This window comes from Canis lupus, chromosome 33 (genome assembly GCF_048164855.1).
Source record: "Canis lupus baileyi chromosome 33, mCanLup2.hap1, whole genome shotgun sequence".
NCBI lineage: Eukaryota > Metazoa > Chordata > Mammalia > Carnivora > Canidae > Canis > Canis lupus.
Window position 1 is genome coordinate 9,843,968 of NC_132870.1, and position 26,766 is coordinate 9,870,733.

General features: G+C 35.6%; 1 protein-coding gene and 1 non-coding gene across 10 annotated transcripts in view; one reads left to right on the forward strand and one right to left on the reverse strand.

The window, feature by feature from the left end:
* The window catches only part of MAPK10 (mitogen-activated protein kinase 10), a 299,188-nt gene that overhangs the window by 204,427 nt on the left and 67,995 nt on the right, over positions 1–26,766 (reverse strand). The window lies entirely within an intron of this gene.
* Positions 15,934–16,036, forward strand: LOC140624060 (U6 spliceosomal RNA). The gene has a single exon (XR_012023597.1). It is a non-coding gene; the product is annotated as a U6 spliceosomal RNA (small nuclear RNA).

A 26,766-nucleotide genomic window follows, 5' to 3' on the forward strand; every position in this document is an offset into this window, starting at 1 on the left:
CCTGCTTTGCATCCAGATCACTCATCTAGTAATTGATACCAGTAATTTACCATCCTCACTAGGGATCTCCAATCCACTCTCCCTGCCACTTTTCATTTTCAACCCCCAACTCCAAAAAATTCTACTTCCTTCTTTATTCAGCATCTCATCCACAGTCTAGCACTGCAATTGCTCTCTGATAGATTGGATTTGGGTTGCAAAAAAGAGAGAAGAATCAACGTGGGCCCAAAGTTATGGAAGGTTGGAGTCGCTATTTACTAAAATGGACTAAGCTCTTCTTTCATCACATCTACAAGGAGAAACCCTGACTCTTGTTTTTTTTTTTTTTTTCTGACTCTTGTTAAAAACAACTATCCAATTATTCTTGCCAGAACCTGAGTAAATTAACACTACCAGAGAAAAACCTAACCATAATGATTACTCTCACTTCAAATTTGAGTCCACATTTCTCAGCATTGCCAGGAATAATCCATGTTTCTTCCCTCAGAAATTCAATTCTCATGATCACAAATGACTGTTTCATTTCTCCTTCTTGCTGTACTGAAATCTTCAAAAACCCCTTGTGCTCCACTGTAACCTGATTACTTTACATTATAATTCAAAATGTTTTCTTCTTCATCTTTCCATCGCCAATTCTTATTCCCTCTGCCTTTTGGTCCACTGTACTGCAAGTAGTGTTGCTGCTCAGATCTTTGCCAACCAACCCTTTCTCTTATGCTCTAGCACTTGTTCTAATAATTCTCATTTTCTCAAAGTCCTTCCTATAGTCAGTTCTCACATTCTGCTAAATCATTGTCATCAACATACAGATGTGTCTATATCACTCATCTTAAAAATAAGTAAGAACAAAAGCTTCTATTGAGGGGCGACTGGGTGGCTGGGTCAATTGAGTATCTAACTCTGGCTTTTGGCTCAGGTTATGATCTCAGGGTTGCGTACACAGTCTGTGTGAGTCTCTGCACTCAGGCACTGCACTCAGGAGTCTGTTTCAGATTCTCCTTCTTCCTTTGCCCTTCCTATTCTCTCTCTCTCTCTCTCTCTGTCTCTCTCAAATAAATAAATAAATAAATAAATAAATAAATAAATCTTTAAAAAATGGTTCTGTTGAAGCCATGTCCCATTCAATCTACCACCCCATTTCTCTGTATACTTTCACAACAAACTCCTTTAAAGTCCACATTTGCTGTTTTCAAATTCCTTTTTCTCCTTCTCTCTTGAGTCCATTCTAGTCCTTACCATCCACTGAAACAGATCTTGTCAAATCTTAATTACTTCCATGTTGCCAAATCCAATGATAAAATTGTAGATAGACCCTATACATTCTTGATCTCTGGTATCATTACACACAGTTAACCATTCTCTCCTTCTTGAACCATTCTCTCCTTTCTTCACTTAGTCACTGAATTCTGTGCCTACTTGGTCTCTCCTTCTCAATCTCATCATCTCCTCACTTTCAATGTTGAAGTGCCCAGACTTCAGTCCCCAGATCTTTTCTCTCCTCCTTTCCTTCCCTAAGGAAATGATTTTGTCTCTTTGAATATCATCTAATGCTGACGACTCCCAAATCTATATCTATAGTTAGGATTTCTCCACCAATGCTGTGTGTGTGCGTGTGTGTGTGTGTGTGTGTACACATTCCACATCACCACTTACATGTATTTTTTTTTAGAGAGATTTTATTCATTTATTCATGAGAGACACAGAGAGAGAGGCAGAGACACAGGCAGAGGGAGAAGCAGGCTCCACGCAGGGAGCCTGATCTGAGACTCGATCCCAGGACTCCAAGATCATGCCCTGACCCAAAAGCAGATGCTCAATCGTTGAGCCACCCAGGTGTCCCACCACTTACCGGTCTAATACATGTCTCAAAATTAAAATGCTCAGCAGAAGAACAAGAATTGAATACTTTTTTTTTCTTACCTAAAAACCTATCCATCCTGAGGTCCATTTCCAAAAGTATCAATTCCATCCTTCCATAATCTTGCAGCCATCATTGATTCTCCTCTTTTACTTTAATACCTCAAATCCAATCTCTCAGCAATTCCTATCTGCTCTGCTTTCATCATATATCCAGAATTCAATCACCCACTATCATCCTCACTACTATCATACTAATCTAAAACACCAATATTTCAAGGCTAAATGATCAAAAGAGCCTCCTATCTTGCCTCTCTGCCTCAGTTCTTGCCTCACTGAGGACCACATACAACACAAAAACATGAGATGCTTTCAGAAAGATGAATTTGCCAGGGTGCCTGGGTGGCTCAAACACCTGACTCTTGGTTTCAGCTCAGGTCAAAATCTCAGCCCCATGTCAGACTCTACCCCTCCTGCCCCTGCTGGTGCTCCCTTCCTCTCTCTCTAAATATATATATATATATCCCTATGTTCAAAATCTGCCATTGGCTTCTCAAAGTAAAAAGCAAATTCCTTACAATGGTTCACAACATCCTATATCATTTGGTGCCCTGCCTCTCCTGGCATCATCTGCTACCATTTCTCTCATCCTCAGTTCATTCCACACTGATCTCCTTACTGGTTCTCTCATTAGACTAACATGCACCTGCTTCATGGCAGTGAAGGGGCAAGCAAGGAAACTTGCTGTTCCCTCTGCCTGAAGCTCTTTTTCCTAGATATCCACATGTCTAGTACCCTTACTTTCTTCATATCTCTGGTCAAATGTCAATTTATTAAAAAATGGCCTTCCATGACCATACTTAAAAATAGCAAGCCTACCTCTACCTTCAGTACTTCCCCCCACTTATGTTTTTATATTTATCCACAAACACTAGCAACATCTAACAAACTAGAGTATATATTTATTTATTTATTGTTTATCTCTCTCAATTATAATGTCAGTTCTTTGAAGATGAGATTCTATTTTCTTTTCTGTCTCCCCAGCATATACAGCAGTGGCTGGGATGTAGGATGTGCTCAGAAAAAAATTATCAAAATCCATTCATTGAAACAACATGGTCAAAATAAAACTATTCACACACACACACACACACACACACACACACAGACCTCCTTTCACCAAATTTTTGTTCTCTCTCTAAATAGCTCCACTATCCCCTTCAGTTGCCAAGTGGAAAAGCTAAGTGTCCTCCTTGGTCCTGCGTCTTCCCTTCATACTCCAGATACAATTCTTCAGAAGTCCTGCCCACTCCACTACAAAATAGATCCCAAGTCGTGCCACTTTCTCTCCATCTTTACTGCCACAGCTCTATTCCAACCCTTCAGAATCTTTCACATGAACCATTGCAATAGCCTCCTAGTTGCTCTTTGCCTGCAGTCTTGACATTATACAGCAGCCAAAATGATAATTCTAAAGCATTAATCAGAGCGCACCACTTCCCCATCTCCTTGGCTCCCATTACAACTGGAATAAAATCTAAAATCCTTATCACAGCCCACAGGCTCTACATTAATGGCCTTTGGCTGCCTCTCAGACCTCATGTCTCTCCATCCTCTACTCCTTACTATAATCTCATCCAGCTATCCTTTTTTTTTTTTTCTCTTGAACAAGAAAAGCTCATCACTATTACTTATTTGCTTTTTTAAAGTTCTTCCTTCCTTGAAATTCTCTTTCCCCAGGTCTTCATATGGCTGCCTCCATCTCACCATTCAGGTCTTAATTAAAGCATCATATCCTCCAGAGGCGTTCTCTGACAGTTCTCTGTAGTCTTTGATCGATCCCTCCCACTTATTATTTATTACTTTATTTTTAAATGCTTTATAGAACTTACCAGTATGTGAATGAATGAATGAATGAATGAACTACATACAATTGTCTCCTCCACTCTCTCACTCCCAGTAGAATGTAAAATCTTTGAAGGACATGACTACTTCTCTGCTGTTCTCCATTATGAGCCCAATGTCTAGAATAGTGCATGGTACATGGTATAATATATACAGTAATGATTTGATTACTGACTTCATAATATCCACCAACATTTATTAAATGGCTAGAATGCACCTTTCTCTGTTCAAAATATGAAGACTATGTCTTGGTGGCTCAGTTGGTTAAGCATCTGACTCTTGGTTTCAGCCCAGGTCATGATCTCAGGGTTGTGGGATCAAACCCAGCATTGGGCTCGGTGCTCAGTGCAGAGTCTACTTGTCCCTCTCCTTCTGTTCCTCCTCCCACTCACATGCTCTTATCTCTCTCTCTTTCTAAAATAAATAAATAAAATCTTTAAAAAATATATGAAGGCTATACAAAGGTGAAAGTAATTTCTATACGATGAGATAAAAAGTAAACAAATTATTGCAATGTAATGCCATATTCTCTGTATTCCTCTCCAGGCTTCCTAAACGTAAACCACACACATCATTGGAATCTGCCAGTCTATGATAGTGAGCTATTAGGCTATATTGTGAGTACACTGCCCTGACATTATGACATATGTCTGAACAGTTTAACGTATTTGGTTCTTGTCATTTTAACAAATGCAAATTTCTCTTTGCTAGCCTCACTGCTTTAATTCTCTTCTTAAAAGTTAATTCAAATTGCATCTTCTAAACTCTTCCCCTCTAATCACCATGACTACCTCACTACACTTCTTAAGTTCTTCCTCTAAATTCCTAGGTTTTAATAATTCAATTCAGAAAGTGCTTGAGTGCCTGTGAGCATATTGAGTCTGTGCATCTTGTCTAAGCATTCAAGGCCCCACTTTCTGCATCTATTGTCTCACCTCTATGCAGCCTACGTCACTTATTAATTCAATATTCTTTTTTCCTCCCTTTTCTACTCCTATTTGGAGAGCATTTCCACTTCAAATACTATATCCCTTGCTCCCACTTGCTCAGCCAAACCCAGTCACAGTCAGATTAACAATAAATTCCTAGATAACAAAATAAAAATTATAAGAGAGTATAATTAAGCCTCATCCTAACACAAGTTCCTATGACACAAAATTCAACATTTGTCATCAAGCCTTAAGGTCATATAATATTCAAGGTTCCTATATATTAGTAATGAAAATATTTAATAAGAAAATACTGATTAAAACACATTTCTATGATAAGCTGGCCAAGATTTGAAGAATTTTAAAGTCATTTATTCTTTAAAGTAAAATATGTTATCCTGAGACTATTTTCTGAATAGTTACATATTGTAACTCAAAAACTATGAAAAATATTTTGAAGATATGACATTCATTTATAAGTGCGTTTATAATTTTGAGTAGAAAAAAATGTAGGTTTTAACTTAAAACACCTTAATTTTTTTCAAAAAAAATTAAAAGTATTTTAAAAGTATTACATGAATCAATTTATTATGGCACTCATTTAGGCATGAAAATGGAATGTAAAATTCTAATATTTCTAATTCCAACTAGAAATTAGGGAACTTACTATTCAAAATTTGCTTAGCATTCTAACACATGAAATGAAGAGACTAATTTGACTTCAGGCACTCAACATTTTAGTATAATCTTAGCAGATAATTTTTACTTACTCTTTGCCTGAAACAGAAAAGAGTGAAGGAAGGTGAGAAATGAACAAAAATGAGTGAATATTAATTCTTTTTTTATTTTTTTTAAGATTTTACCTATTTATTCATTAGAGACACAGAGAGAGAGAGAGAGAGAGGCTGAGACACAGGCAGAGGGAGAAGCAGGCTCCATGCAAGGAGCCTGATGTGAGACTTGATCCCGGGTCCCCAGGATCACACCCTGGGCCACAGGCGGCGCCAAACCCCTGGGCCACCAGGGCTGCCCAATTCTTTTTTTTTTTTAATATTTATTTATTTATTCATGAGAGACATAGAAAAAGGCAGAGACATAGGCAAAGGGAGAATCAGGCTCCCTGCAGGGAGCCTGATGTGGGATTCCATCCTGGAAACCTGGGATCAGGCCCCAAGCCGAAGGCAGACACTCAACCACTGAACCACCCAGGTGTCCCAGAGTGAATATTAATTCTGAAGTGTGCAGATTACCATTGTAAATTTTATAATTACTATCAAAAATTTAGGAATGCGAAATATTGTCAAGCTGTAGTATATCTAGAATTCTGTGTTCAGAAGAATATGAAAATTATGCAAAATTTCTAGAATCTAGATAGTAGTAAAATACATGAAAGAGAGAGGAAATCCAGGTCATAGGAAGTCCCAAAGCTTATATTCTTTGACTCCTACTGATAAAACAGTAGAAATCAAATGCCTTTTGTTTACCTTTGCCTGATAAAGATGTTATTTATATTTAACTCTTTGAATCACTTTCTGTGCCATTTAGGATACACTATAATAATTAAGAATTAAAATTTTGAGATAAACTCAATGGACAATGAAATGCACAAATCTTAAATGTATAATTTGATAAATCCTGATACATATATACACCCTGCAACCATTAACCCCATAAAAATATAAAACATGTCTATCATCCCAGAAAGTTCCCTGTGTCACTTCTAGGCCACCCTCACACCCATAAGCAACCAGTGTTGAGTTCTATTCATAGATCAGTTTTGCCTATTCTTGCACTTTATAAAATGGAATCATGCAGCGTCTAAACTTGTGTGCCTGGTTAATTTTTCTCAGAATGATGTTTTTAAGTTCATATATGTTGCACCATACAACAATAATTGATTCTTTTCTATTAATAGGTATTTCTCTAAATGAATATATCACAATTGATTTATATGTTCCCCTGTTATTGAAATATTGGGGTTGTGTCCAGGTTGGGGCAGTTATGAATAAAGTTGCTATGAACATTAAAGTACAAGTCCACTGTATGTTAACTAGCTAGATTTTAAATTAAAAATTTGAAAAGAAAAATATTATATATATATAATTTATATATATATATTATATATATATATATATAGGGAAACAAAGCAATCTACAGATTCAACGCAATCACCTCCAAAATATCAACAGCATTTTTCACAGAACTATAAGAAATAAAGCTAAAATTTGTATGGAACCACAAAAGATCCCAAATAGCCAAAGTAATTTTGAGAAAAAAAGAACAAAGCCAGAGTTGTCACAAGTTCAGATTTCAAGATACAGCACAAAGCTGTAGTAATCAAAACAGTATGGCACTGAACAAAAGCAGACACATAGATCAAGAAAACAGAATAGAGCCCAGAAAAAAACCCCGACATATATGGTCAATTAATCTTTGGCAAAGGAGGCAAGAATGTACAATGGGGGAAAGACAGTCTTCTCAATAAATGGTGTTGGGAAAACTGGAAAACCACATGCAAAATAATGTAACTGTACCACTTTCTAACACCATACACAAAAATAGACTCAAAGTGGAGTGAAGACCTAAATGTGGGACCTAAAATCATAAGCACCCTAGAAGACAACATAGGCAAGTAATTTTTATGTCACTGACCATAGCAACATTTTTTCTGGATAGGTCTCCTAAAGCGAGGGAAATAAAATCAAAAATAAACTTATAGGGCAAGATAAAAAGCTTTTGCACGGCAAAGGAAATCAAAAAAACAAAAAGGCAACCCACTGAAAGGGTGAAGATACTTGCAAATGATATAACCAATAAAGGGCTTAATATTCAAAATATATAAAGAACTCCTACAGCTCAACATCAAAAAACCAACAACCTAAACAAATTAATCCCATTAATAAATGGGCAGAGGACCTGAATAGACATTTCTCCAAAGAAGACAGATGGCCAACAAACACGCAAAAAAGATTCTTGACATCAATAATCACCAGAGAAATGCAAATCAAAAGCACAATGAGATATTAGAATGGTTAGAATCTATCAGATTGGTTAGAATAAACCTATCTATCTACAACTATCAGAATGGTTAGAATAAAAAAGCCAAGAAATAACAAGTGTTAGCAGGGATGTGGAAAAAAAACCTCTCACACAGTTGGTGGGAACATAAATTGGTGCAGCCACTATGGAAAACAGTATGGAGGTTCCTCAAAAAATTAAAAATGGAAATGCCACATGATCCAATAATTTCACTATTGGATTTGTCCAAAGAAAACAAAACTACCAATTTGGAAAGAGATATGAATTCCTATGTTTATTGCAGCATTATTTAAAATAGCCAGGATATGGAAAGACACACATACACACACACACACACACAGAATATTATGCAGCCAAAAAGAGGATGAGATCTTGTGATTTGCAACAATATGGATGGAACTAGAGGTTACTACGCTAAGTGAAGTAAGTCAGACTGAGAAAGACAAATGCCATATGATTTTACTTATATGGAATGGAATCTAAAACAATCAAATGAATAAACAAATAAAAAGCAGAAACACCCCTATAAATATAGAGAACAAACTGATGCTTGACAGAGGGAATGGGTGAAGGGGAGTAGGAGATCCAGGCTTGCAGTTATGGGATAAATAAGTCACAAGAATAAAAGGTTTGGCATAGAGATTAGTCAGTGGTATTGTAACAGTGTTGTATGGTGCCAGATGCCACTTTTGGTGAGCTTAGCATAACACGACATACAGAGAAGCTGAATCACTATATTGTATGTTGTATGTTTCTGAGAACAAAGTTCTTTGTTAGAATCTATATTCAAATAGTTAATGCTAGCATATGGCTTACCTTTTCATCTTCCTAGCACTGTTTTTGATGAAGAAAATTCACCTTATTTTTTTTAAGATTTTATTTATTTATTCATGAGAATACACAGAGAGGAGAGAGAGAGAGAGAGAGAGAGAGAGAAAGAGAGGCAGAGACACAGGCAGAGGGACAAGCAGGCTCCATGCAGGGAGCCCCACGTGGGACTTGATCCCAGGTCTCCAGGATCATGCCTTGGGCTGAAGCCGGCGCTAAACCACTGAGCCACCTGGGCAGCCCACCTTCTTATGTTTATCATATTTTTTATAATTAATGGTTTCTGGTTCCTAAGTTTTACATACCCTAAAGTGCAAAATATATTTTTTATTTTTTCCAGAAACTCTATGGTTTTTGGTTTATATGTTTAAGTCTCTTATCCAGCCTACATTAATTTATGTATAGTATAAAATAGACCTTGAAGGGTTTTTTCACACAATTATATTAATTATTAAATTTTAATCTCAAGATTTTGGATGAGAAACATAAAAAGACAATATACTTAACCAGCACTTAAAAATGATTTCTTTTACTTTGCCACTTTTCTTTTTATTATTAATGATGTTGTTTTCAATATAGCTCATGTCTATATAAGAATAGTTCAAACAGAAGTGGGCTAAAATGGTTCATAGGTCTAGAGAGGGCAAACACCTTCTGCCATTTGGTTCTGACACAATTCCACCTTTTCTGAGAATCCAGTTTTGCTGGATGGCTCAAGCCTAGGAGGTCTCACACATCCTGGGGCCAAACATGAATATTGAGCACATTATATCACCTGCTTCTCTTATGCAATGCACTGATATTGGCAAATGATTTTTATTTTCTATCTAGAAATTACTTTAGCAGCCATCTGCAAATCATGCAGTTGCCCTCCAGGGTAGTGGGTCTATCGCAGCCCTCTTTTAAATAAATATACCACAATGTTATTTTTCAGGGCTTTAAAAAATTCTACAAAATAAGCAACCAAGTGAAAACTAGCACCTTAATATATCTAATTATGGAATCTTCATTATCCTATTGAAATGTTTTTAAATCTACAATTTCTATTTAATATAGGATATACGCCAGCATTCTTTCTTTATGGAAAAACAAGCTCCACTGCAATAAAAGGAAAATAAAAGCTATGTGATGCAGAATTTTATCTTGCCCAAGACCTAACAAAAGAAAGGCAATTGTTCTGAGCAGTTAATAAAGCCAAGATATAAGCTGCACCTATTAGCAAAATCCAAAAAAAAAAAAAAATTGCAAAATAACAGTTCACATTTCACACTTCTTTAAAGTCCTGTCAATAAAATCAACCAAGGGAAAATAGTAAGCATGTTTCATTTTTACTTTTATAGCATAGATATTAACTGGTTCACGGTCACAAGGTTGATAAAATATTTTGGGAGAAATCAATACAATTTTGTAGTTGTGTTTATTTTGTCCAGAGAATTTGACTTCTTACCAAGAGTCACCATGTCTGACTCTCCTAGGAATCAGATATTAATATTGTATGAAAGTTTTTGTCTTCCTCATATTTGATTTTCACAAAGCACTAAAGCATTTCAAGATATAGAGCTAATTTATCATTTTGTGATTTTTACGTAAAACTCAAATACTTGGTGAAAGTGTTGTGTTGAAAGAAACAAAATGCAGCAACCAAAGGTAATAAAAAGTAATTCTAACTCCTAGGTATACCTCTTGAAAAATAGTAAGTATTAAGTATTAAAGGAACTCTAATTTATAATCCATTTCTTTAAATCTTTATTTTTTTCCTCATTCCTATTGATTTCCAATTCCAATTTTCCCCACCCTCTTTTAACTCTCTTCCCTAAATTTCTTTCTATTTGTCTCTTGATGAGACTTTCCCTTTCCCTTCCCTCTTCCTTTTTTATCCCTTTCTCTTTTTTCTCAAGACAGTATCTTCATGCAAGTATCCATTCATGCTTCTATTGTTCAGCCTCTAAAGATTGTACCAATCTGCACAGCAAATTTGTTAGACAAGAGAACAGAGAAAAACCATGTATTCTCACACATTAATATTTTCTGTCCCTATTACGTACATATTCTTTTTCTTAAGCAAATCCCAAGATATTTTAAGGTACCCAGCATTCCAATGCACCTCCAGCTAGTAGTTATCTGCATCAATCAAACTTGACAGAAAGACTAAGCAATTTGCTCAATTAAACTGTAATGAGTAATTGGGCTTAGGGCAAATTAAAACATTTTTCCAGTGAACACCAAGCTTCTTTAAGGCTTTCCGTGAACAAACACACCTTACCTATCTTCAAAACTGCTTTCACTGGCTATATAAACTGTCCCCACTTTACAAAAACAAAGGATCTTGATTAGAATAAAAAAATTAAACCTATGATACAAATTTTGTGTAGTTACTGGATGAACATGCACAGGATAAATATGATTTATTTTGATCATGGTGGATTCTTAAAAGAATCACAGTATGCCAATTAAATAAACAGAAATGTAAAAACCCTTATCCCCATAACCACTTAGGGACAAGATCCTATCTAATTTCGTTCAAAACATAAGACTACTGGGTATTCCATTGTTAGAATATAAAGAAGATCACAACTTAAAATAATACACATCATCTTTCAGGTAAAACAAAAATGAAATCTATGACAAGGAAATTATGTAGTCTACTTCTAATGAGTGATTTCAAATATTTAATTCTACATGGTCCATACTGGAAACATCACACTTAAAATCACATTTTATCAAATGTCGAAGACCCAAAGAACATTAAATATCACAAAGATGCAAAGAGCATTAAATACCATGAAAGACTACTATAGTGCTACAACTGTCTAAGCCTAAAAGATCCTAAAGTCAAATATGATTTTACTCCCTTTTGAAAAGATGTATGATAGCAGAAAGGTAAATTCAATAATATGGGCTCAGTTTTCAAAGTGTGAAGATACATCAATTTTGAGTTTTAATTAAAAAGCCATCTCCTTCAGGACGCTTCCCACAATAACAGTAAAGCATTTTCCATCTTACTTAATTTCAATAATCCTAGCATTTCATTCCTATTTGATCTGGAGATTAAATATAGCTAGTCTTCAAAGTCAAGCAAGCCTGTAAGCTATATATCTAGAGCATTTAAATAAGTACGTAACATTGAGGGGTGCCAAAGTGGCTCAGACAGTTAAGGATAGGACTCTTGATTTCAGTTTAGGTCATAATCTCAGGGTTGTGAGATTGAGCCCCACATCAGGCTCCATGCTGGGCATGCAGCTTGCTTAAGATTCCCTTTCTCCCTTTCCGCCTGACCTTCCCACCCTGCATTCTTTCTCTCTCTCTTTCTAAAAAACTAAAGTATGTAACATTGAAAATATACTTGTAATCTTTACTATCATTAAATGATTTTTAAATATATGTCTGAGAAATGTGAACATTTCTGATAGAAACTGTATGGCCTACATTAAAATTGTTTGCTAGGGCTTTCCCCTGTTTTGTTGAGTTTATTTAGTTAATTCATATTTATATCGTTTCCTTTTTCCATGATCAATGGTCTTCTATTCCTCAAGATTACCAAGCAATGTTTCTATGTTTTCCAAGTAACTATTGTCTATTGTCCTATCCCCCATCCCCTAGCTATTTCAAACTAACTTCACTCCTTTCAAACCGTATGCCCTTCCCAATGAACTCTAAATTCTTCAAAAACAATTTTATCTCCTCATTCACAGAGAATACAGAAACTGTACTAGTTAGGGGACAGTCTAAACTGCTATAACAAAGAGATTCAAAAATCCAGTACTTAAATAAGATAAATGCTTATTTTCTTCTGACATAATGTGCAAAGGCAGATAGGCAAGCAGACTAGGCTCTGTTCAGAAGGATAGCCAGCATTCCAAAAAGACAGTTTGGTTCATGCCCTCACATGATGAAAATATATGGTATTCATCTCTGTATCCAAGACTGGATGCCGTTTTAGTCATTTCCCAATCAGGTGGAAGGAGAAAGGGCAATCCAACGTAAGCCACTTGCTTCACCTTTCCTAAAAAATATACACATCATCCCATTCATATCCCATGGACTCAAACATAGTCACATAACTGCATTAGCTGCAAAAGAGACCATTACAAGGGAGATTCTATTATTAATAAGAATCAAACGAAAATTAATACCAGAGGATAACTTAGTAGTCCCCATCAAACCAGTAGATAGAAAATTTTCAAATTATTTCTGCAAATTCTAACTCTGCATAATTGTAATTATAGGTCAGGGTGGACCCATAAACCACAAAAAATGCATCTAGATCCACACCCTTATTCTTATTCCCTTTGGTTAGTGGAGGATCTATTCACCCTCCTTTCATCTTGAACCTACCTTTATCTCATTTTTCAGGAGCCTTCCTCTGTTAACCTATTCTCTTTCTCTTGTAACTTCAAATATACTATGTCTGCCGGCTTAGTAGCTTTAAAATCAGCAAAATGGATATATTTACACCACAGAAATGGGCAAATGCCACAAATCTGAGGGTTTTGTTCCTCTGAAGAGCCAGTTTTTAAACATTTGTTAGCACATCATTGTGTGCTTCAATTCATTATTTACATTCAAGTCAGAGACTTTTTAAACCATGAGGTAAATCATGGTTACGTGATCAACTTCACAAACATCATAAATCTGGGCTGTTGTCTTTTTCATGGGCTCTTAGAAAGCCTTGAACATTCTCATCCTACCACTTACCTCATTGTGTTGCAATAACCTGCTTACTTGTTTTTATTACCCTATTAGGCTGTTTAAAGCTAGAAAGTATTCTCTTATGTATATTCCTAGTACCGAAAACAATGCCTAACACATAATTAGTGCTTAAAACTATATGTGGAATAAATGAATGAAATAAATAAATGTGCTTTCTCCCAAATATTTGCCAACCTCCACATCACTACCTTTAAGCAATATCCTTGTTACCCTTTACTCCTCAGTTTATGAATCTTACATTTCAGTTCTTTTTTTATTTATTTATTTATTTTTTTATGATAGTGACACACAGAGAGAGAGAGAGAGAGGGGCAGAGACACAGGCAGAGGGAGAAGCAGGCTCCATGCACCGGGGAGCCCGACGTGGGAGCCCGACGTGGGATTCGATCCTGGGTCTCCAGGATCGCGCCTTGGGCCAAAGGCAGGCGCTAAACCGCTGCGCCACCCAGGGATCCCTACATTTCTGTTCTTAATGGATAACAGATAATCTATCCATTCCTGATCACAGTTTTTTAAAAGCAGCAATAAATTTGACTGGACTCTTAAATATTAGAAATAGCTACCCTCATCAAAGTCACTGAAAATGTTCTTTTGCATTTTATTTGCTCATATTGTACAAAGTTTGGCTTGGAATAGAACTGCAGCCTCAGCTTCCACCTTACAAAAGCCTTTTGGGAAAGAAAGTAGTTCTTGACAGCTAGCTTCTGTAGCTGGAGGACTGCCATGAAAAAATCTGAATATGCTGCTGTTCCTTAAAATAAAACCCTCTCCCTCATTCATGTAAATTATGTTGCTTAAGAAGGATTATTTCCACAGATGAGTACAGAATAATTAATGTAATATGCAAAACCCATCTCTAACTAGAATTTTGACATAATCTACTCCCAAATTCCATCCCTCAGAAAATGCAGCCAAAGTTAAATATCTTTATCTTTTATAAATGACACTTACCCCCCCCAAAAAAGTGTTCTTTGCAATAGCTTATCTTAGAATCTTAAAGCCTCTTTTTTTGTCAAGTGGTAGTACTCTAATTTAATTTTACTATCTCTCAACCTCTATTTTAAATTAGATAGCTTTCACTGATATTGTCTATTCAAATATTAAATCATTTTTTACACAAAAATATATGAGTCATCTACTGTGTGCCTGGCCCTCTTTTAGGCATTGAAAAACCCCAGAAATAAAAAGATAATAGAAGAGTCCTTCCCTTGGGGAGTTTATAGTTTAGCAAGAGAGAAAGACAGTAAACATATAAACAAATAAACCATATACTTTCAATGAATAATAAATGCTCTAAGGAAAATAAGGCCATGTGAAGGAATGGCAAATGATGTTTCAGGTCAGGGAATAGGCAGAACAGGGTGGACTATTCTGGATAGGATAATCAGACAGGATTTTTCTGAAAGAATAAAATGTAAACTCTTATGGGAAAAAAAATCCAAGTGTACAGTGAAGGGGAAAGGATTCCAAGCAATGGGAAAACAGCAGCAAACTCAAAAACCTTGAAGTGGATAGGAGAGTAGTGTGTTTGACTAACAGAATGTCGGTAATGATAGGGGAATAGTGATTTTAAATCACAGGGTCTCTATGTTTAATTTTATTTTCTTTAAGAGAATACATACTCATAATGTTAATCATAACCTTTCAAGGCTACCAACATGAAGTCTCTGTACACAGAATTGGGAATAGGTGGGCAGTGGCAAATCATTGTATTTCAAAGATTACCGATACAAATAACTTCGAGTGCCAATACTAAGGTATAATTTAAAAATTAGAAAATGATGAGTCTTGAGTTTTTATTACCTTTTGCTTTATTTTTTTTTACCTTTTGCTTTAAAAGTATTTAATCATAAGTTTCTTTAATTCAATTTTTAATAATGGCTATGTTTAATAACTGGGTGACAAAACTCTTTAGAATTTAATAACTGGTTCCTGCAAGCTGGTGCATGCCAGCTCCAGCACACCACTAATGCATGCTGTCTGTGAGTAAAGATTCTTTAATCTGTCCAGAAACCTGACGGATCTATGGAAATATTTAATTTCATATCCCGCTCCTGTTGCCAAATGGTTTCTCCCATTTCCCCACACTCACCTGAAAACAAACAAAAAATAAAATAAAAAAAGGAAAAACTGGTTTGTGGATATATCATTTATGACATATCCTGGAAAGTAAGCTGGGGGGAGGGGGGGAAGTGGTTTAATTCTTATGATTTCTCATATATTATTGTTAAGATCAAAAGCCAGGGTTCTAGGATTCCATACTAGCCCTTAGCAGTGAAAAACTAATAAAGTTGTTTTAAAGCAATCATATAACAAACTTAAATTTTGTAGTAAGATTACTAAGATGCTCTTTAAGGTGCCTAAGCATTGAGATATTGATTAACTAATGATTAAGTGACTAGATGTCTAAGCAGAGGGCAAATGTTTTAAATGCTAAGTTCTTTTTGCAAAAGCAAAATACACTAGAATGGTGTATTAAATAACCAGGATCACCATGCTCCAAGTTGATAAATATAAGAGCATTGCTAGAACTGTAGCATCCTAAACACTGACTTATCATGAATATGTACTTTTATTCTTTTCCTATTCTTAGCCACATCTTCACTATCACCCACTTAAATTTAAACAAATGGCCTACCAAACATTAAAAATTTTCACTATCATGCTTGCTTAGGCAGCACATATACCGAAATTGGAACAACACAGAGAAGATTAGCATGGCCCCTGCACAAGAATGACACACAAATTGATGAAGCATTCTATGTTTTTTAAAAAAAATTTTTTCCACTGTCTGTTGGAGGCCTAGAGCAGATGCTACTATTTATTTTAAAGAAAAAAAACAAACACACACAAACAACATGTAATAGTACTCCTAAAGTTGCAAAAAGAATTAAAAGAGTTTACAGATCGGCTCTCTGGTATAAGGAAGAAAGAGTTCAAATAAAAATAATAAATTATATTAAGTATATATATATAGTTTTGTGTGTATATATATGAAATACAAAAGCGTAAGATCATAATGGTTTTTAAATACATACTTCAGTTATAAGCAAAACGTACAAATTACAAAAGATCATGGGATTACACAGGGACAACTGCAAAATGGTTTTCCTTAACAAGAATTTGTCTACACTACTATTTCAGCACATTTTACACATATCAAAAGACAGATGTACAATTTTATGTATGGAGAATTGTTTTAAATGAGCTGTACATTGTCTCATAAAACCTAAGCCAAGAAGCAAATTGGCCTGAAGGCCTTTTAAGAACAGCAAAAGAAATGAGCCTGGATACTCATTAAATAGAATGGACTATAATTCACTAACTCCGTAGTGTGGTACTACTTTTTGTATCAGAATAAGGATTGCCTTTGGCTATACAGTTTACTCTAAAACATGGACATAGTGGATTGCTCATCTTTCATTTAGCTTATTACACATCAGATGGAGCATTTAGTTATATGTGGTTTAAGGGACAGATTATGTTCTAAATCACAAGAACTTAGTTACTGAAGAGCAAGAGTGAGTTAGTTATATGTGGTCTAGGAATCCATAGGAGTTAGAGGTTTTGCAATATAAGAAAAGTTGCAATAAAAAATAAATAAAATCTACTAAATATTGGAAATGTTAACTCAGCAATATTTTTAAAAGTAAAGAAAAAATCATGATTAAAAAATAAAACAGAAAAAAATTAAAAAATAAAAATAAAACAGAGCCACCGTAACTAAATAATAAATGTTAAAATCCTAATAACAAGACATATTGATATTATATAACTTCCCTGATGGAATGCACTAGAACGATATTCTTCCTCCAAATCCATAACCTTAATCATAAGAAAACATCAGACAAGACTGAATTGAAGAATGTTCAACAGAACACTTGACCATTATTCATTCAAGGTACCAAAGTTATGAGGAACTGGAACAGATTGGAGGTAAAGAAACATGCATGGTAAGTAAATGCAATATAGGATCCTGGAGTGGACCTTGGAACAGAAAAAGGACGTTAGTAGAAAAACAGGAAATTGGTTAAAGTCTGTGGTTTGTTAATAGTGATGGATCACTGTTAATTTCTTTGTGTGGCTATGTAAAGTGTTAACTATAGGGAAGCTGAGTAAAACTACACGTGGGAACTGTACTGTCTTTGTAAATCTCCTATAACTCTAACATTACATCAAAATTACATGTTAAAAAAATACAAACTTTTTTTAAAAAACACAAATTTATAATACAAAAGTATAGAGAAAAATAGAAACTACATTTAGAAACTACATTTTATCACCAAATAAACCAAACATTTGATTGTTGATTTGATTTGTTATTTTCTCTTTTTCTGTCTTTCCTTTTTTTTTTTCCTTTTCTTTATACTAAGACCTCTGAACATTTGTCTTTGGTAAGGCTGAGCAATACTGAGAAGACCACTCATTCTGAAACCTGAGTGTCTAGCTTCAGATTTTCTCTCTACCACTTACTTACTGTGTGATTGGAGCAAACTAAATCTAAAAAATAAAAATTAAATTAATTAATTTCTTATGCCCAGTTTCTTTACTGTACAAATGGAAAAAATAATATCTGCCACTTAGAGTTGCTGTAAGAATCAATGAATTAATATATGCAAAGCACTTAGAATGATGTATTCATAAAGTGAGCACCATTTGACAGAAGTATCAAAATAAGCAGAGTGACATCTCCCACTCTAGAAAGCAAAGAGGGATAACTCTTTCTCTCCCTTTAGTCTCTTGTTATAATGGAGCTGACATTACTGGAAGATGGCTCTAGTTGATCAGATACTTGTGACTGAAATTTTGACTTCTGTAAATGTAATGTGTGAAGGGCAGCATCAGCAGAATCAAGCAAACAAAAAGTTCCCAGCACCAGCACTCCAGCCAAATTCTCCCCATGGAAATCAGGTTGTGCTATCAGCTGCCTAACTCTTTTTTGCTAGCCATCTCCCCCAGGTCCCCCTAACTCCAGTGCTCCTGCTGCTCTGTGCACCATCATATGCCCTTCCACCAAATTGCCTTGCTGCTCAAGTTTGTAAATGTTGGGCTCTCTTATTTGTGGCCAACCACAAACATCCTGTGTGTGTGCCCTGATCCAAAGTCTGTGAGGAGAAGCATCCCTAAGTCTTCTTCTGAAAACACTGTGCTCAGATTACACTTTGAAAAGGAATGAAGTTTCTTGAGTTGGTGTTTGAGACAATGAGTTAAGTGAAAGGAAATCCTATTGGAATGTAGGCTCCGTGAGGAAAGGCTCACAGTTATTTCACCATATCTCAACTGCCTATCATGCAAGTTCTCTCCAGGACCAGGATGGAAAGCAAACAAAGGTAGAGGCCCGTTATTCATGGAGATATAATGGACGATACAATTATTGATTAGACCAATGCAAAAAAAAAAAAAAAAAAAAAAAAGGCCCAGTTTGTATTTGTTCTCAAGACAATACATTGTACCTTAAACACTATAAGTCCAATCTGTATCCTTCAATGGGTGTCTTATAATAAGACTTTAATACTAGAGAACAGCCATGGATATCTTTGTGTTTTGGATGTAGGAAAAATTATTTGGGAAAATGGAATAATTACTGAAGGGCCTAGATTACCATGTAAATGCAATGTTACTTAGGAGAAATTCATTGGGGATAATAAGAAAATTTCTTAATTAAAAATTTATATTATTAGATTACAGGCTTGGATTGGATAAGATTTCATAAGAAACTACAAAATAATGCTGAAATACTCATTTGAAAGCACAAGCAAGAAGTCTCCACTAGAGTTTGTGAATGTAATATACCAAGAAAATGTTATGCGCTGCTAATCAAGAATCAAAAATTCTAATGAAGAATCATATCATTAGTGTGATATATTTAAAGATATCCCCTCAAAAAAATATTCCTTCAAGGTGAATATTGTATTAATTTTTTAAATTCATCCTATTGTAATTCTGATAATGACTTGACTTGCTGGATATTTATACAACTGCAAACTGCTCAGAAAAAGGAGACAGCACAGAAATGGAGACAATTTAAAAAAAAAACCATAGTGTAACTATAAAGTAGTATCAAAAATGGGAAATTGCAAGGATAAATACAGTTCTAAAAAAATTAATTAACTTAATTTTTCCCTAGTGCCTAAAAGGAAGAGTAGTCCTCCCTGTCCCTTTAGCATTTACCTTAGAAAACTTGAAATTCTAAATGCTTTCTCTTTTTAAGATGTATATAAATCTTTTTAAAAGATTAATATACCTCATACTGGTTCTGCATCCCAGGAATGCATTTCTCAGAGGCCTCAGAGCAATTTCTTTGATGTATGAACTTCTAGGAGGGTGGATGGCATTCCTTTCCCCAGCTCTGGGGAATTTAAAACTATGTACTTGGCTTCATGATGCTACTTCCTGCTTGGCATAAAGATACAAGTTGAGATGAAAACTTCCAGTAATACAATAAATGTTATTGGGATGTAATGTACAGCATGGTGACTATAGTCAATAATATTGTACTGCATATTTGGGATTTGCTAAGGGAGCAGATCTTGAACATTCTCAACATAAGAAAAAAAAAACATAACTCTGTATCGTGCCAAGAGGTAACTAGACTTATTGTGGTGATCATTTCACAATGTATATAAATATGAATCATTATGTTATACACCTGAAACTAATATAATGTTAGAAATCAATTATACTTTAAGGAAAAAAGATACAAAAAATTTTTATTTTTTTATTTCAATAAAGACAATTAGCATAAATGTAATGAACTGTATCTGCTTGCCTAGCTAAGGGAGGGATTTCTTTCATTGCAATCTTGTCAGCAGATTGCATGTGAAGTGCATCTCAGTCTGATCAATCTTTACACAATAATAAAACTGTTTCATTCTTTTCTACATGGGAAGGATTCACTGGGATCCTAAGAGATTTTATTTCTAATTATATTTCCCCAACTCAGCTTAGTTGTAATGGAATATAGTGGGAATAATTCCTACAGAAGCTCGTTAACTTCTCTTTGAATAAACCCGTGCCCAGTTGTGGAAAGCCATGTAGGATACGCTATCTGACACAGAAACATTAAATACAACAAAAACTGATTAATATAATCTACCGTCAGGACTAGAGGGAAAATTAATAAAACAAAACTTCTGAATAATGTGTTTTTTATGTTATTACTCTGAAATCAAAATAAGGAGCACTAGAGAAATGTAATGCCATCACACAAGTGAATAGTGTTCCTATGACACAATAGGCAATGAACTACAAATACTTTGAAGGAATTATAATATGGTAAAATAAATCTCACAGAAAGCTGGAGCTATGCCAATTTTAACTCATTTTTTTACAACATTCTATAAAAATGTTGAAAACCTTTCAAGGTTAAAGCTGATGACATTGACAAGATTGAGTGATCATAAGGTTTGAGTGCCTAGATATGTGGTTTTGTACAATGGAAAAAGAAGTGTATTCATGATGTTTTGTAAAGCTAAAAGCACTTTCTTTGATGGTTAGTTGTTTGCAGTGCAGGTCATCAAAGAAAGAAGACATTGTCGTGCCTGTTTTTCTATTCTTCTGTACAACGTGTGTGAAATGAAGAACATTTCCTAGACTGCGAACTGTAGGACATCAATGTCCCACGAGACATTATTTATATTCAATGAAAAACAATAAAAAGCAAGGAGGTTTTGTGGTTAAATAAATCTGAGAATTCCCTACTTGAGGCTTGACAATTTAGGTAAGCATATTAAAGGCAATGAGAAAACATACCATAAACAATCTTAATTAATTAGAACCTCCTCAATTACTTGACCATGAATTTTCCTCCCCTTTCTTTTTACCCATTTAATAATAATAATAACAATAATCATCATCCTGATAACAACAAAAACAGCTATCACTTATTGGATGTACTATGTGTCACAGTTTTATGTACATGTAAGACTCACTTAAATCCTTATAAAAAACCATATGAAGAACATACTATCATGGTTACTCCCATTTTACAAATGAAGAAACAGAGGTTTAGAAAAATTAAGTAATTCACCCAAGGTCACCCAACTTATGGTAGAGAAAGAACCTGAATCTAGAAAGACTACCTCTTGGTGACTTTGCTTGGCCGCCTCTTCTTCCTAAGCAGAGTTGTGTAAACTCAGGCCATTCACTGCCTCAGGAAGGTTTTTGCTTTCACCTCAATTCTTCTCATGTGCTTCTTTGGATGATTTCTATTCCATACTTGCTTAGAGTTTTGTTCCCTGGTTTCCGTACCTATCAGCTGCGCTATTGTAATTTCACTGTCCTTTCCCCCGATTTTGCAAATACTTCTCAAGTTTGTCTTCCATAGTACTCTGTGTCTCTGTTCCCTTACCTAGATAATAGTAAATAGGATAATAGTAATACTACCTGCCTTCATAGGTTATTGTGAGGCTTAAACAAACTAACACCTAAAGTGAAATGTCTTTTGAATAGCAGTCTGGCTGCAGCAGAAGCTTAGGGCATATTAAAATAAATATTCACCACCTGTATTATTCTTGCTATTTTCCTCATTGATTCAGTCTCTACATAGAGTCAGCCTCTGTGTAATATAGAAACGATATACTGGTAACAGGCAAATAATAGCATTTGACTGCCCAAAAATATAGGATACATACAGTAGGAGGATAGTGAATCAGTTTTTGAGTTGATAGATCTTTATTTCTGGCAAGGGTATGAAATAACAAAGGAACAAAAGGCCTTCATTCGTAACTTTCAGAGGAGAAAGTTTTTCGCTCTTTCTTTCTTGCCTTGCATATTATCCATTGCTCTTCTCAGTCTAGTTTCCATGGTCTTGCAATGGAAAGTCCCTTGGAATCTAGCAAAAATAGATTGGCAGTCCTTGTTTTTGTTCCTGATGTGGGAACTTTGTGTGTTTCCCTCTGTTTTTGTAGATAGTTAAGTCGGAAGTTAGGAATGAATGCATTAGAGAAAACCAGTGAGAGGCTATTTTTAACGGAATCACAGAATCTTCTCTTAAAGGATATTCTTCAGAAAAAAAAATCTGCATCTTCTAAAAGCCCTTCTGAGATTTCTTTCCAGTTCCTCACTTAGAGATTGGGGATTTACTTATTTGAAGAAAGCAATCATAAGTTCAGTGTTAGTTCATGCATGAATTTCATAGAAGCCTAACATCTGTGTAGTTACATCTACTTATAAAGAACTGTATGAGCTAACAATCAAATCACTGTCAGTTGTCAGTTTGTATCCCTTGCTCTGGACAGCAGTAAATCATAACTGGATCCCTTCCACATGTTGGACCTAAAGCTGGCTTGTCCAGTGCTTGAGGCAGCATTGGCTTTCCAGCCTAGAGCAGTGACTCTCAACAAGGGCTTTGGGGAAGTGTTCCTACTCCATACTCCTACGGAGATTCTGTTATTACTCTCTCCCACCACTACCTAAAGGGGCAGTATTACTGCCTAGTAATGAAGAATAATAACTATTGTAGCTAACACTTGAAGGGTCTACTCTGTGCCAGGCACTGTTGTTAGCACTTTACATATATAACTTATGTAATTTCATTCTCATAGCAGCCACATGAAGTAGCCTATTATTAGCCACATTTTAGAGATGAGGAAACTGAGGCAGACAGAAGTGAAAACACTTGTCCAAGGTCGCACAGCTAATAAGTGGCAGGGCTAATAAATGGCACAGCAGAGGCTCAACTCCAGGCAGCCTGGCTCCAGAGTTCTCGCTCTTACTCTCAAGGCTGTGCTGAACCAGGGCAGTGTGGAGCTCCTCAGGTGCATGCAGGATGGGATGGGGAAGAGGTCTTGATCTCTATAGCCTGCTCTACTTCCAGGTCCCCACCTAAGAGTAGCCTTAGGCAGAGTAACCCTTTTGGTTTGTGGATGATACTTCTCGATGTCAGTAAAGACTAATGAAAAGGAAATTTCAAGGCTGAACATACAGGACTTGGAAATTGAGGGATAGAGAGCAAGTTACAGCCTGTTTGGTAGAATGCACTGTTAACAGAAATAGAGAATCATATCTGCCTTCCGAGAACTTCAGTTGCATTTGGGAAAGACCAGAGTGTAAACACACCATTGGAATTCAATGAAGAAAATAGTATGATTTGCCCAAGTGTAATAGTAGGACAAAGGAGGAGCACTTTACCAGCCGGGCAAGGAAAGATCATCAAGAAAAGTTTAAAATACCAAAAACCATTTTCTAAGATTATAAACCAATAAATCCAGTATTCTCCCTTTACAGTCAATCAACAAAAACTTCTTAAAGTGTTGCCTCTGCTTGTCATTGTCACATAGAAACTGCAATTGCATTAGAGGTGATCCTAGTGTTTAATTTTCTAAGTATCTATTAATTTTAAACTATTTCTATCAAAATGTCTTATCTACAAACTTGTTGCTTTTTGCTCTTCGTTTTTGCTCTGTTACCAAAAAAGGGCCACATAAACTCTTTATGCAATCTAAATATATTCTTGCCCTCTTCTGTATGGTACTTTTAAGAATATTCATCACCTGTTTTAAAGTACTGAATCAGTATATTATACACCTGAAACTAATATAACACTACATGCTAACTAGAGTTAAAATAAAAACTTAAAATTTAAAAAAAAAAAAGAAAACCATGAATGGTGTTGCTTTACAATCAGTAAATTAATTATATTTCTGGTAATACTATAATAAAATTTTGTTAAAACCTATTTTAAAAAGGAGTTGTGAGTAATGGTTTATTCTAAGTTTCTAAACAACAGGTGTTCTAAAAAAGCTCAAGAGGGTCAAGGTATTTTTATTGTCCTTAAATATTCCAGGCATAATTCACTTTTCACTGTTCAAATGTTTACATTAAAATTACTCCCATTAATCCATAAATTATACACTAACACACAAATCTAACTAAATCTTTTTTTAAAGGGTGACTTTTGCCTTTCCCCTAAGATCAGGAACATGATAGGCATGTCCACTCTCACCACTGCTATTCAACATAGTACTAGAAGTTCTAGTACTTCAGGCAACAATCAGGCAACAAAAACAATCAGGCAACAAAAACAAATAAAAGGGATTCAAATTGGCAAAGAAGAAGCCAAATTCTCTCTCTTTGCAGATGACATGATACTGTACATAGAAACCCAAAGACTCCACCACAAGAATGCTAGAACTCAAATCAGCAGTGTGGCAGGATACAAAATCAATGCCCAGAAGTCAGTGGCATTTCTATACACTAACAATGAGACCAAAGAAAGAGAAATTAAAGAGTCAATCCCGTTTACAACTGCACCCAAAAGTATAAGATACCTAGGAATAAACCTAACCAAAGAGGTAAAGGATCTATACCCTAAAACCTACAGACCACTAATGAAAGAAATTGAGGAAAACACAAAGAAATTGAAAAATATTCCATGCTCAAGGATTGGAAGAATTAATATTGTGAAAATGTCAATGCTACCCAGGGCAATTTATACATTTAATGCAATCGCTATCAAAATACCATGGACTTTCTTCAGAGAGTTGGAACAAATCATCTTAAGATTTGTGTGGAATCAGAAAAGACCCCGAAAAGCCTGGGGAATATTGAAAAAGAAAACCAGAGCTAGGGGCATCACAATGCCAGATTTCAGGTTGTACTACAAAGCTGTGATCATCAAGACAGTGTGGTACTGGCACAAAAACAGACACATAGATCAATGGAACAGAATAGAGAATCCAGAAATGGGCCCTCAACTCTATGGTCAACCAATATTTGACAAAGCAGGAAAGATAATCCACTAGACAAAAGACAGTCTCTTCAATAAATGGTGCTGGAAAAATTGTACAGCCACGTGCAGAAGAATGAAACTAGATCATTCTCTTATACCATACACAAAGATAAACTCAAAATGGAGGAAAGATCTAAATGTGAGACAAGAATCCATCAAAATCCTAGAAGAGAACACAAGCAACACCCTTTTTGAACTTGGCCACAGTAACTTCTTGCAAGATACATCTATGAAGGCAAGGGAAACAAAAGCAAAAATGAATTATTGGGACTTAATCAAGATAAAAAGCTTCTGTACAGCAAAAGAAACAGTCAGCAAAACTAACAGACAACCTACAGAATGGGAGAAGATATTTGCAAATGACATATCAGAGAAAGGGCTAGTATCTAAGATCTATAAAGAACTTATTAAACTCAACAGCAAAGAAACAAACAATCCAATCATGAAATGGGCAGAAGACATGAAGAGAAATCTCACAGAGGAAGACATAGACATGGCCAGCATGCACATGAGAAAATGCTCCACATCACTTGCCATCAGGGAAATACAAATCAAAACCACAACGAGATACCACCTCACCCCAGTGAGAATGGGGAAAATTAACAAGACAGAAAACAACAAATGTTGGAGAGGTTGCGGAAAAGGAGGAACTGTCTTGCACTGTTGGTGGGAATGTGAACTGGTGCAGCCACTCTGGAAAACTGTGTGGAGGTTCCTCAAAGAGTTAAAAATAGAACTTCCCTACCACCCAGCAATTGCAGTAAAAGATACAGATGCAGTAAAACGCCGGGACACCTGCACCCCAGTGTCTATAGCAGCAATGTCCACAATAGCCAAACTGTGGAAGGAGCCTCGGTGTCCATCGAAAGATGAATGGATAAAGAAGATGTGGTCTATGTATACAATGGAATATTACTCAGCCATCCGAAATGACAAATACCCACCATTTGCTGTGACATGGTTGGAGGGTATTATGCTGAGTGAAGTAAGTCAATCGGAGAAGGACAAACATTATATGGTTTCATTCATTTGGGGAATACAAAAATAGTAAAAGGGAATAAAGGGGAAAGGAGAGAAAATGAGTGGGAAATATCAGTGAGGGTGACAGTACATGAGAGATTCCTAACTCTGGAAAACGAACAAGGGGTAGTGGAAAGGGAGGTGGGTGGGGCGGTTGGGGTGACTGGGTGACGGGCACTGAGGGGGGCACTTGACGGGATGAGCACTTGGTGATATGCTATATGTTGGCAAATTGAAATCCAATGAAGAAAAGAAAGAAAGAAAGAAAGAAAGAAAGAAAGAAAGAAAGAAAGAAAGAAAGAAAGAAAGAAAGAAAGAAAGAAAGAAAGAGAAAGAAGAAAGAGAAGAAAGAAAGAAGAAAGAAAGAAAGAAAGAAAGAAAGAAAGAAAGAAAGAAAGAAAGAAAGAAGAAAGAAAGAAACTTTTTTATTTATTTTTTATTTTTTTAAAGATTTTATGTATTTATTCATGAGAGACACAGAGAGAGAGAGGTAGAGACACAGGCAGAGGGAGAAGCAGGCTCCATGCAGGGAGCCTGATGTGGGTCTCGATCCCAGGTCTCCAGGATCAGGCCCTGGCCTGAAGGTGGCACTAAACCCGGGCTGCCCCGGTGACTTTTTAAAGGGTCATCACCCAAGTTAAGGATTGTCTTCAATAATGTTTGTTGGTGATATTCAGAATCAAGCTGTATTTTGAATTTTTCTAAAAATTGGATCTACTGTGTCTGCATTGTTCGCATTCTTGTGATA